The 13468-nt window shown below is 39.9% G+C and overlaps 1 pseudogene; it reads left to right on the top strand.

The window, feature by feature from the left end:
- LOC114416103 overlaps window positions 1-12845 on the top strand; it is an 80594-nt pseudogene extending 67749 nt beyond the window's left edge.
- The last annotated feature ends 623 nt before the right edge of the window (window positions 12846-13468 follow it).

The following is a 13468-nucleotide window of genomic DNA, read 5'->3' as shown; positions in this document are numbered from 1 at the left end:
CTTCTGTTAATCTCGACCCGTGAAGTCAGGTGGCAGGCGGAAATACCCCAAGTGGTTATCCGTACAAACGCACTTCTGTTAATCCTGACCCATGAAGTCAGGTGGCAGTCGGAAATACCCCAAGTGGTTATCCGTACAAACACACTTCTGTTAATCCTGACCTGTGAAGTCAGGTGGCGGGCGGAAATACCCTAAGTGGTTATCTATACACACATAGTTCTGCTACCCCGACCTGTGAGAAGTCAGGTAGCATGCGGAGATGCCCTATACGGTAATCCGCACACATTTCGAAGACGACAATGTCTTCACCTCAAAAACTTCAATATCCTTTTCCCATGTGCTTCGTAGGACTCGACGTCCATTGTTTGTACGTTTTTTTAAATTAAAAATAAAAAAAATAAAAAGGAATTTCAATATCTTCATGCCTTCATGGGTTTTAGTGCTTGGATTTGCGCTAGTGGCCGGTCGGGTAAAGATTCAGCTCGAACGAAATTAGTGTCTTATCTTTACTTCCCTTTTATCTCCAATAAAAGATAAGTAAAGAGGGGCAACTATCATACCCTAATTTCGTCCGGGGACCATTGTTTGTCGGCATGCGACCTTCGTTTGACCACCTTAAAATGTTTAACAGCCATCGTTGTGAAATCCGTAAAGTTCCAAGATGTTTCGAGAAGAAATCGGTCAAAAAACACGAAAACGAGAGTATATTTTGCAAAGTGGGGTGTGTGTAAATAAAATGTTACACTCTAATTTCATCGAAGGACCATTGTTGATCAATTCGAAAGGCTTAACACTCATCGCAGTGGAATCCATAAAGTTTTGTGAGATTTCGGAAAGAAAACGGCCAAACACACAAAAATGGGGGGGTGAACTTATTAAGATATGGGTGTAAATAGAAATTGGAATCTAGGCCCTTCCGAAACATTTTGGAAGTTGGGTTGCTTAAGGAGGAAGCAACTGGGCGGCAAGCTCCTCCACATTGTTGAAAAATGGTTTTCGGGGTTTCCGTAATGCTTCCGTAAAATTTTCGAAAACCTTGGGTAAGCATATTTCACTTAACATTGGTGAAAGGGAAGAGAAAAAAAGATGAAAATCAAATCCGAAACACTTCCGTAAGGCTTCTATAACTTTTCTGTAAAGTTCGAAAAGGGGGGTGAACTTAGTAATTGGGGTGCGCTTAGAAATCTTCCTCAAGAAGCCTCTTGGCGGCAAGCACCTCCCTTTTTCCCTATAAATAGGGGGGGGACTGTTTCAAAATGTGTTCATGACCCCTTGGCTATGCGTTTCTGCTGTTATGGGTGAAAAAATGTGTTTCGTGAAGAAAATCCAAGCCGAGGTGCTTTCGCAACGCTTCCGTAAGCGATTCTGTGAAAATTCTTCATCGTTCTTCTTCGTTCTTCAGTCTTCAACTGGTAAGTTCCCGAAATCGAATCTTTCAATTCATTCTATGCACCCTTAGTGGTCCCTACTTGTTTTGTGTACTTTCACTTTAATTTTGCTTACTTTCAGTTTTCTTTTCTTCCGCTTAAACGAGCTTTTAACCGTTTATGTAAGCCGTTTTCTCACCTAATAAATGATAAAATGAATTTCAATCGATCATTTGTGTTGTAATCTCGTTTAATCACTGTTAAAACAAAATCTAACCGATCGTTCACGTTGTAACCTCGGTTAAACCAAAAAAAGCAAAATAATAATAAAATAATCATAATATCTTGAAAAAAAAAATAATCAAGAAAAATCAATCGGACGTTTTTTCTCTGAAAGTTTCCTTGAATTAATTTACTAATAATCAAAGTGAAACCAAGGCTAAAATCAACTCACAAATCAAGCTTTGTCTGCAAAAATCACTAAAAATCGTTTTAAGGTCCAATGCCTTAAACTGTCCTCTTTGCTTTTATCAGTGAACATGGACCGTTCAAAAGCATAAACTTAACATGTAACTTTACCACTTTTGCAAGAACTACGTAGGTTTGATTTCCTCATCGCAATTGAGGATACGTAGGAGCAAAAGCCCCACTTTTGTCGACCAGCCCAAGAGATCGTTAATGGTCCAATGCCTTAACGTTTCTCTCCTTTCAAAAACCAAGAGATCATTAATGGTCCTACGCCTTAACATTTCTCTCCTTTCAAAAACCAAGAGATTGTTAATGGTCCAATGCCTTAACGTTTCTCTCGTTTCAAAAAAAAGAGATCGTTAACGGTCCAACGCCTTAACGTTTCTCTCCTTTCCAAAAATCAAAAGATCGTTTAATGGTCCAACGCCTTAAACGACTTTTGTTTGGTTAAAATATATCTTGCGAAAAAAAGATAAAAACAACTTAACCAATGTTTAGTGCTAAAAGAACTACATAGGTCTGATTTCCTCATCGCAATTGAGGATACGTAGGAGCGAGGGAAACACCATTGTCGACCACAAAAAGATAAAAAATACAAAAAGGCCCACAAAAAGCAAAAAAAAAAAACATAAAAAGGGAAAATACATAAAAACATAAAAAAAGGGAAAATACATAATTTTGAAGTCATGTCTTGCACACTCGATTAAAGGTTGTCGTCCCTTAGGACAGACGCGTGGGGTACTAATACCTTCCCCATGCGTAAAAACAACTCCCGAACCTTTCATGATTAAAGTTTGTAGACCACACCTTTCCGGTTTTTCCGACGTTTTCCTTGAATAAACGTGGATGACGACTCCACGTATTTTCCTCCCTTGGAAGACGCATCCGTGAGCCCTCGTGTCTCCCTCCCCCCGAAGGGTAGGTTGCGACACCTGAGAAGAAGTTTTTGAAAAGTTCCTAAAGAAATGCTTCCCAGAGTCTAAAATTGTTGAAGGGAAAGTTGCAATATCTTCATTTCATCAGTTCCCTGATGAATCCTTGAGTGAAGCTTTGGAGAGGTTCAGAGGCTTATTGAGAAGAACTCCCACCTATGGGTTTTCTGAGCCAATTCAAATGAATATGTTTATAGATGGGCTGAGACCATTTATAGATGGGCTGAGACCACAAACCAAGAAACTGCTTGATGCTTCTGCAGGGGGAAAGATAAAGCTGAAGACCCTGGAAGAAGCAACTGAATTAATTGAGAATATGTCAGCTAGTGATCATGCCATTGTGCGAGACAGAACCCATCAACCCACAAAGAAAAGCTTGTTAGAACTATCATCACATGACGCTTTATTGGCACAGAACAAGTTGCTTTCTAAGAAACTTGAGATTTTAACAGAAACACTCGATAAGCTGCCAACTAAATTGTCTATTGGTCAACCTACACACTCTTTTGTTTTGCAGGTTACAGGTTGTACCATCTGTGGTGAGGCTCATGAAACGGGCCAATGTAGTCCCATTAAAGAAAACACTAAAGAAATTCATTATATGGGAAATCAACAATGACAAGGGTATACTCAAGGAGGATGTTCAGGCTTCCAGCAGGGTCCCTATAATCAACAAGGACAATGGAGGAGACACCCTGGCAACCAGTTCAACAAAGACCAGAGTGGACCTTCAAACATGCCAATCTAACAAGGTCCTAACATATTCCAGAGGACTACTAAGCTGGAGGAGACCTTGACTTAGTTTATGCAGGTAACAATGTGAAGTCATAAAAGCACTGAGTCAGCACTAAAGAACCTTGAGGTCCAGGTGGGACAACTGGCCAAGCAGATAGCTGACAAGTCATCCAACAGTTTTGTGGCAAATACAAAACAGAATACCAAGGAGGAATGCAAAGCTGTGATGACAAGGAGGTAGAGGTTTGTGGAAGCTGAGGATGAGGAGAGTGTAGTGAACAAGGAGAAAGCGGTTGAAAAGAAAGGTACTAAAGTTAAGAAAAATGATGTGAGAGGTGAAGGCAATCAGGAAAAAGGGAAACAAATAATGGTCCAGAATAAAGAATTGAAGGACCAAGAAAAAGAAAAAGAAGTAGAAAAAGAAATAGAAAATGAAAAAAATGGAAAAGAAGAAAAAAATAAGAATGCATAGAAGAGTAGAAGTGAAAAAGCTGTGGACGAAGGTGTGGAAGTACCATATCCTGTGGTACCTTCCAAGAAGGAAAAAGATCGTTATCTGGCGAGATTTTTAGATATTTTCAGGAAACTGGAAATAACCATGTGCTTCGGAGAAGCTTTGCAGCAGATGCCACTCTACTCCAATTTCTTGAAGGATATGTTAACAAGGAAACATAAGTATATTCACCAGGAAAACATCATAGTGGAAGGAAATTGCAGTGCAGTGATTCAAAAGATCCTTCCACCCAAGCATAACGATCCTGGGAGTGTAACTATTCCTTGTTCAATTGGAGAAGTCACTGTGGGAAAAACTCTTATTGACCTGGGAGCCAGTATTAATTTAATGCCACTCTCTATGTGCAGAAGATTGGGAGAGTTGGAGATAATGCCCACTAGAATGACTTTACAGCTAGCTGATCGCTCCATTACCAGGCCATATGGAGTAATTGAAGATGTGTTGGTCAGAGTGAAACATTTTATCTTCCCGGCAGATTTTGTGGTAATGGATATCTGTGAAGATACTTGCATTCCTGTAATATTGGGAAGGCTATTCATGTTGACCACAAGCTGCATAGTTGATATGGGTAGGAAGAAGCTGGAGCTGGGTTTTGAAGATCAGAAAATTGATTTTGATTTGTTTGTTGAAGACAAGCCTGCTCCAGAACAAAATGTTTACTTATAGGTAATGGAAGGGGGTCAAGAGGTTCTGAAGGTAAGAACCAAAACATAAGATCGCCCAGTGAGGTAAAAGCGTTAAGCTCGTTAAAGAAGCGATTCCTTAGAGGCAACCCAGTTTTAATCTCTGTTATCTTTGTTTTTGCATGCATTTGATCATTTGGAACTTGCTGTATAATCTGTACATTGGAGTTTATCAGCCTATCTTTGAATGTAGATATAGGGGTTTCAATTTCTTGGAAAAAGGACTGAAAAATGACTTAGAAACTTATTTGGAAAAAACAGTCCTTTCGCTAAGTGCAGGCCTCACGCTAAGCGCATAATTGTTCATGCGCTAAGCTGCGAGTCTCAAGCGCTTAGCGCTCAACCCTTGCATCTTAGGCTGATTCATTCTGCTAAGCTAGCCAAGGCTGAGCTGAGCAAAATCCAGTTCAATCTGAATTCAGCTAAGCGACAGCCTAGCCGCTAAGTGACAACTTATCTTTGGCTAAGCGCGACCCATTGTTGCCAAGCTAAATTCCTTACGGCCAGAACTGAGGTTCATGGAGCTGAGCACCAATCATGGTGGCTAAGCTGATTGTCTTGCATACTAAACTCAATTTGATTGAGCTAAGCGCCATTCATGGTAGCTAAGCAGCATAAGGGCTAAGTGAGTTCATTGTCCGCTTAGCGCCTACTCCTCTGCACTTAAGATGCATGATTTTTGCTAAGCTGACTAAGAGCCCGGCTTAGCGAGAGTTGCAGGTTTTCTGATCTGCAGATCTCGCTAAGCGGCAATGTCCATGCACTAAGCCAAACCCTGTGTGAAAAAAAAAATTTAATTTGAAGTTTGGCTAAGCACAAGGCTCTGCTAAGCGACAGAGCTGAGAAACCAAACGTCTCACTCGCTCGCTTAGCGAACCATGCCGCTAAGCGAGAGAGTCGAAACTTGCTTAGTGGGGGTAACGTCAGTTACACTCCCATTCGCAAGAATTTTGCTTCCCCTGCTGATGGAAGCTTGCTTGTGGGACTTCTATGGAGGCTGGATCTTTGAGCTTCAATGGGGTCCTTTAATGGTGATTTTCCACGATGGAGATGCAGCGGAAGACAAAGGAAAGGAGGTGAGAGGAGGCGCCATCCATTAAGGAATAAGCCATGGAAGAAGGAGCTTCACCACCAAGATGAGCCTTGGATAAGAAGCTTGGAGAGGATGCTTCAATGGAGGAAAAGAAAGAGGGAGAGAAAGAGGGAGGGGGAGCACGAAATTGAAGGAAGAAAAAGGGAGAGAAGTTGAACTTTGAGTTGTGTCTCACAAGACTCTCATTCATCAAAGTTACAACAAGTGTTACACATGCTTCTATTTATAGACTAGGTAGCTTCCTTGAGAAGCTTTCTTGAGAAAAACTTCCTTGAGAAGCTTCTTTGAGAAAACTTCCTTGAGAAGCTAGAGCTTAGCTACACACACCCCTCTCATAACTAAGCTCACCTCCTTGAGAAGCTTCCTTAAGAAGATTCCTAAAGAAGCTAGAGCTTAGCTATACATACCTCTCTAATAGCTAAGCTCACCTCCTTGAGATGAGAAGCTAGAACTTAGCTACACACCCCCTATAATAACTAAGCTCACCCCCATGACAAAAAACATGAAAATAGAAAAAAAAAAGTCCTTACTACAAAGACTACTCAAAATGCCCCGAAATACAAGGCTAAAACCCTATACTACTAGAATGGCCAAAATACAAGGCCCAAACGAAGGAAAAACCTATTCTAATATTTACAAAGATAAGCGGGCTTATACTTAGCCCATGGGCTCGAAATCTACCCTAAGGCTCAAGAGAACCCTAGGGCCATCCCTTGGATCTCTAGCCCAATCTACTTGGAGTCTTCTACCCAATGCCCTTGCGAGATAGGATTGCATCATTCCCTCCACCTTGAAAAGGATTTGACCTCAAATCCCGAGGTTCTTCATACTCTGGGCTCCTTCCCTCAACACCTGGAAAAAGAACAAAAGCATATGTATTAGTGGTGTTTGGAATGTTGAAGTAAGGTAAGGTCTGAAAACCCATTTCCTGGGCATCTTCCCATGAAGGAACATGGTTTCTCACCAACTCAATGAGTGGTGCTACAAGTATAGAAAAATATGGGACAAACCTTTTGTAAAAGTTTGTTAAGTCATGGAAGCCCCAAATTTTTCTTGTACTTGGTGGAGTGGGCCACTCAGGAATGACCTTTATTCTCTTAGGATTCATGGGAACCCCTTGATCACTATTTGAAAAATTAAGAAAAGTAACGCAATAAAACATACCTTTTTCTATATTTTCATATTGATTATTCCTACCAAAAAGTATGACAAACCTAAGGTGTCCCATAGGAGTACCTAAGTTTGTATTGAAACTAAAAATAAGAATAAACCTACCTAATGGGTCCCTATGTACATACACCATGAAGATGTTAGGTGTACGAGTGATTTTACAAAAGAGGGTTGCACCACTCAAAACATTCATCATACCACCTATTTTAGGGACTTGGTGCCTAATAATACCTATTTTGGGCACCAACAAAGCACAAGGATTTAAGCTCTTGCGAACCAAACCCTCATCCAACAACTTCTTTACTTGAGGAATAAACTCAAGCCCAAGAGGTGTGGCAATGCTAGCAAGTGCCTTTTTACAAAAAAGAAAATGTGGAGGTTGTCTAAGAGGGAAAGTTTCTTTAATGTTTGTCTTTATTGTAAAATGAGTTTCCTTCTTAGCTAAACTCTTGGAGGAGACACTTACCTCCTTACACTTCTCTTTAACCACTAATGGTTGTCCTTCTTCTTGGGGGTAGATTTCTTCACTAGATTCTTCCCCTTTTGCTTTTTCACTTTCACTAGAGGAAGGTGAAGTAGTAGCCTCATCTTGGCTACTATAAATGTCTTGGCCTCTCATAATCATGGTTTTTGTGGTGGGGCATTGAGAAGTAATGTGTCCTCTTCCAAGACATTTAAAGCACTTTATAGAGCTAGTTTTCTCTTGCATACTAGCCTTAGGGGCTTGCTTTTCTATTGTCTTCCCCTTATCATCTTTGGGCTTAGAAGGTGTCACCCCTAAGATGCCTTGACCTTGGTCTTTCTTTGGATAAGAGTGAGAGCCATAAGATTTTGAAGTAGACTTCTTTTTAAGTTGTTGCTCTACCCTTATTTCCCAATCTAAGTTAGCCTCTACATTGTCCTTCCCATGGAAGTATGAGAGTTTAATGTTAGCCTCTTGAGGCTTTCTTTCCTTTTCTCTTCTATGGGAGTGAGGTCTAAGATGTGACCTATGCCTTCCTTCGTAATAGTCACGAAGTTCTTCACTTAGGCTTTTGCAAGAGTTATGACTACTATAGGAGGCATGTTTTTCTCTTTTCATTTCTTTCATTATTTTTCTTCTTTCTTCCTCTCTTATTTTCTTTCCTTCATCTTGACTTATTTCTTCCACTTTTTTTTTTCCTTTTTCTTTTCTCTCTTGTTTTTCTTTCCATGACTTGAGGGAACTCAACTCATCTAAGATTCTAGATAAAGGGTCTTTATGACTGGTACCCTTGCCATTAACACTAGATGAATGATGACTCATGTTGGTTCCTAAGTTGTGGTTCTTTCTTGTTGGAGGTTTGAAAACAAAAGGTAAAAGAAACTATGGTTGAAACTAGCCAAATAAACACTAAAAGAGGTGTGAAAGATAAGGTAAAAAAACTAATTGGTAAAAGGAAAGCTATCTACGTGATTTGACAATGGAAGGTAAAGGAAATAAGCTATGAAAGTAAGCAAGAAATGTAAACTAGGCGAATCCTAAGAGTGTTTGGATGACCACATTCAAGGTTCCCAACAAAACACTCACTATCCTAAGGAAAAATTGCCTAAAATTATTACACACAAATGAAAGTTTGGTAACCTAAGGCTCCCAACACACTTCCAATGAAAGGCCTTTTTGTTACAAAACTTGAAAGCAATGAAGGTAAGTAAATTGCAAATTACAAAATTACAAAACGGTCCTCAATTTTGGTGGTTGTTCTCTCTTTGGTGATTCACTCAATTTGGAGTGCTTCTTAGTCCAATAGCTCTTAAGGTGGTTGGCCCCTCTTCTGGACTCAAATTCTTCAAGGGATGGCACCAATCCTCCTTCCAATTCCCTATATGGCAACCCACAAACAAGGAAACAAAGAGACAAGCAATAACCAAAGACAAAAAAAAATGAAATGAAAGTTAAACCAATGGAGTTTTAACAAGACAATTTTTCAAGGATTATTCAACAATTAAAGCAATGAAAAGGACATAGAAGCAAGCTAGGACTCAAAGAGAAACTTAGAATGGCTCTAGAGTAGAGTAAAAAAACTGAAAAAAAGACTCAACAAAACTCTAGCTTTGGCACTTGTCTTCACACTAATTTTGAATTGAAATTTCCAATTATAGAATAAATTTTGAGCCAAAACAACAAGCACCCTTCCCTTTCACCTTTTTTTTCTGGATACTGATTTTCCTGCCAACTTGTGCGATTTTTCGTATTTTTTCCTTTTATCCAAATCACTTGTTTCTTTTTTTATAACTTTTTTCCAGATGTCTAGAAAATTCAGTAAAAATTTCAACTCAAAATTCGAAGTAACCAATTCTCAGTAATTTTTACAAGTTTGTACGTCCAAGCAGCCAGCACCAGCGATTTGTTTCTTTAAGCATGGTATATTGATTGCCTTGGGCTTACTTTCAACCTTCCTATGTATGTTGAACTCACTAGGATTGTTTACCACAGTTTTCAGAGTTCAATATTCACTTAGGATCAACATTTCAGCCAGCAATTCAATCACCAAAACTCAAATTCACAATAGACACAATCATAAAGAAACCTAAAAGTTCAAGAAAAGGTTCACAATCAAAGACTCTCTAAGAATTTTGCATGAACATGTTAAGGACTAATTAACATGAAAGATTTGACTCAAATCAAATAATAGGCTAAAAGAATTTCATACACTCATGAACAAATGAGTTAGACAAAGAAACAAGAAAATAAAATTCAGCACAACATAAGAAATCTTATGTGACAAGTTTCATGACTAGACATGACTTCTATGACAAAACTACAATAGGTGAACAAGTCACTCTAGATTTTTGAGGTTTTCTTCTACTTTAATATTTTTGTAAGAATTTTATGGTTTAGGTTTCAGCCACAAAAAATAACAAGACAAAACTCAAAGGAACCTAAACTCAACACAATTCATGGTTCAAGAACAAGAACAAGAAATTTGAACCATAAAAAATCAAATCTAACTTCTATAGCAAGTTTAATCGGTGGAAACTCTAAAGAATCATGTTAATAACATTTAGAACAAGACATGTGAGGAGATACATGGAGAAAAATGAAGAAACAACAATGGAAGAGAAGGTAAAGAAAAAAAAATAATGGAGGTTTAAGGTGCACCTACTTGAAGCTCTTGTGCTCTGATTACCACTTGATGGAAGCTTGCTTGTGGGACTTCTATGGAGGCTGGATCTTTGAGCTTCAATGGGGTCCTTTAATGGTGATTTTCCACGATGGAGATGCAGCGGAAGACAAAGGAAAGGAGGTGAGAGGAGGCGCCATCCATTAAGGAATAAGCCATGGAAGAAGGAGCTTCACCACCAAGATGAGCCTTGGATAAGAAGCTTGGAGAGGATGCTTCAATGGAGGAAAAGAAAGAGGGAGAGAAAGAGGGAGGGGGAGCACGAAATTGAAGGAAGAAAAAAGGGAGAGAAGTTGAACTTTGAGTGTGTCTCACAAGACTCTCATTCATCAAAGTTACAACAAGTGTTACACATGCTTCTATTTATAGACTAGGTAGCTTCCTTGAGAAGCTTTCTTGAGAAAAACTTCCTTGAGAAGCTTCTTTGAGAAAACTTCCTTGAGAAGCTAGAGCTTAGCTACACACACCCCTCTCATAACTAAGCTCACCTCCTTGAGAAGCTTCCTTAAGAAGATTCCTAAAGAAGCTAGAGCTTAGCTATACATACCTCTCTAATAGCTAAGCTCACCTCCTTGAGATGAGAAGCTAGAACTTAGCTACACACCCCCTATAATAACTAAGCTCACCCCCATGACAAAAAACATGAAAATAGAAAGAAAAAAAAAGTCCTTACTACAAAGACTACTCAAAATGCCCCGAAATACAAGGCTAAAACCCTATACTACTAGAATGGCCAAAATACAAGGCCCAAACGAAGGAAAAACCTATTCTAATATTTACAAAGATAAGCGGGCTTATACTTAGCCCATGGGCTCGAAATCTACCCTAAGGCTCAAGAGAACCCTAGGGCCATCCCTTGGATCTCTAGCCCAATCTACTTGGAGTCTTCTACCCAATGCCCTTGCGAGATAGGATTGCATCACCTGCTCTCTCTCTCCTAAAACTTCTCCTTCTTGCATCTGTGTTGTATCTACTCCAGATCACTAAGCTTTAACATCACAAGTAAGTTCCTTGCTCTTTTCTTTGTTATTTCATTGAACTTTAGGATAGAGAACCTTATATTAAGCTTTAGATTTTTAGGGTTTTACTGTTTTAGAAGTAGTTAAAATTTTAGGACTTTACACATGTTTTGCATTATGTAAATTGTACTGAGGGTTGTGCATGTTTGATATACCTGTTAGAGGCCTGAAAAAAGGAAGAAAACACACTGCATTTTCTGCATTTTTTCTCGAAAACACGATGAATTTGCTCAGTGCGCTTGTTGCACTCAGTGAGTTCATCAATATTCATTGAATATATGCGTTTTCCGGAAGAACTCGCTGAGCGCGCCTATCGCGCTAAGCGAGTTTATCTTTTGAGGATGAATATTCATCCTCCTGATGAAGTACCTGTGGCTAAGTGAGGCTGATTTGCTAAGCCCAGGTAACTTAGTCAAAATTTTTGTTGATAGCCGCGTGCTAAGCCGAGCTTCCATAGGCCAAGCCCAATTCGTTGCCGCATTTTCTGAGCTGCGCGACCCTGTTCGCTAAGCTCCCATAACCTTGCGGCTGAGTTTAGGCCTAACGGGCTCTTTCCAGCTAAGCCAATTTTGCAGAAGCTGAATTTCTGCAACTTCCGCTCAGCGGCTCCCTAGGTCGCTAAGCCGGAGTGTTTTTTTTGTGAAGACCCGCTAAGCGAGCCATGTCTCGCTAAGCAACCAATGTATTTTTCAATTTTGATTTTTAATAAATTGTGTCCTGATTAACTGTTTGATACCTTTATCTGTAGATGGCTTCTAGGAAAAGAAAGAGTATTGGTACAAGGTCCACAACACAGTATGATACAAGGAGATTTCACTCCTTTAAGGCCTGGAATTGATACATGGATAACATTTTAGGAAGACACATCTTCTTGAGAGGAAGGTGGAAATATACCACACTGAGCTGGACGAGTTTAAGGCTGAATTGGAGAGGCGTAACTTCCATAAATGCCTCACCAATTTAGTTGACAGCAACATAGACTTAGCTTTGGTGAAGGAGTTTTATGCCAACCTTTACAACTCTGAAGGCCCTTCACCAAAGCAAGTCAGGGTCAGAGGCCACCTGTAAGGATTGATGCAGACAGCCTCAACATATTCTTCGAGATGCCTGTGATATTAGTTGAGGGCAAGACTTTATTAGCATATTCCAGATACTGCAGGTTGCCCATAGATTATAGAGAGATTGAGGCTGCCTTATGTATAACAGGCCGAAGGTTTGTTTTGAATTCTGAGGGCCATCCTCGGAAGATTCTCAGGAAAGATTTGACGACTCTTGCTCAGGTGTGGACTGTTCTCTCATATTCCAACTGGGCTCCTACTTCACACACCTCAGACCTGACAGTAGATAGAGCTAGGCTGATCTTTGGCCTAGTCTCTCAGATGGACATGAATGTGGGAGCCCTTATCTCTGGCCATATCACATCTATAGCCCAGTCTAACTCTTCTAGACTTGGGTTCCCTGCTCTGATCACCGCCCTGTGTAAGGCCAGAGGGGTTGGTTCTGACAGCTTGGTTTTCAAGGGCCTGAGCCTGGTCATCAACTTGGCCTATATCAGGAAAAACTGTTGGAATCCTGATGATCTATCATTTTCTATCAACATACAACAATGGCTTAGCACACAGACGCGCTTAGCCTTATTCAAAGGAAAACTTACAGAAGCAAAGTGGTGCTTAGCCGTACAGGTCAGGCTTAGCGCTGAACAAAAATTCTCAAAATCTTAATGTCTGAACAATTGTCCCGCTTAGCGCACAGACACGCTTAGTGGGCTCATCACTTACGTTCATCAGCAGGGTTGAACGTCCTTAGCGTGACATGGTCCGCTTAGTGCGTTCATATGAAAATCCAAAATTTTAACAGTTGCGATCAATAGGCTAAGCGTACAGGCGTACTTAGCGCATTCATTGCGATTTCCAAACAGAACCACAGGGGTCTTCACCCCTTTTAGCCACATTGCCCCTAATGGGCTTCTAAGTTACCTAAAATCCTACATTGACTAACCCGAAAACTAATAACCTTAACCTAACAACATATAACTAAGAAACCAAGAAGTCATCTATCCTAAGGTTGGAAGAATGACAAATAAAAATAGAAATGTGCTAACTTACTTGGATTTTCTTGAAATGAAGCAATGAAGATGCAGAGAAACAGTACACTTGAAGTAGAAAGTACACTATTGCTCAAGGGTAAGAAGGTTCAGAGGTTTAGGTGCAAAGGTAGTACCCAAAGTGCCTTTGCCTTTGATTTTTAAAAACTGAAATTCGTATGGCGCGCTTAGCACATAGTTGTGCCTAGCGTGCCAACGTGACATTTGAGTTTAAAATCCTAGCACTTAGCCTAACCTCGT

Source organism: Glycine soja, chromosome 6, assembly GCF_004193775.1.
Source record: "Glycine soja cultivar W05 chromosome 6, ASM419377v2, whole genome shotgun sequence".
Lineage (NCBI taxonomy): Eukaryota > Viridiplantae > Streptophyta > Magnoliopsida > Fabales > Fabaceae > Glycine > Glycine soja.
Note: the sequence above shows the minus strand (reverse complement) of the source record. Positions and strands in the feature narration are given on the sequence as shown.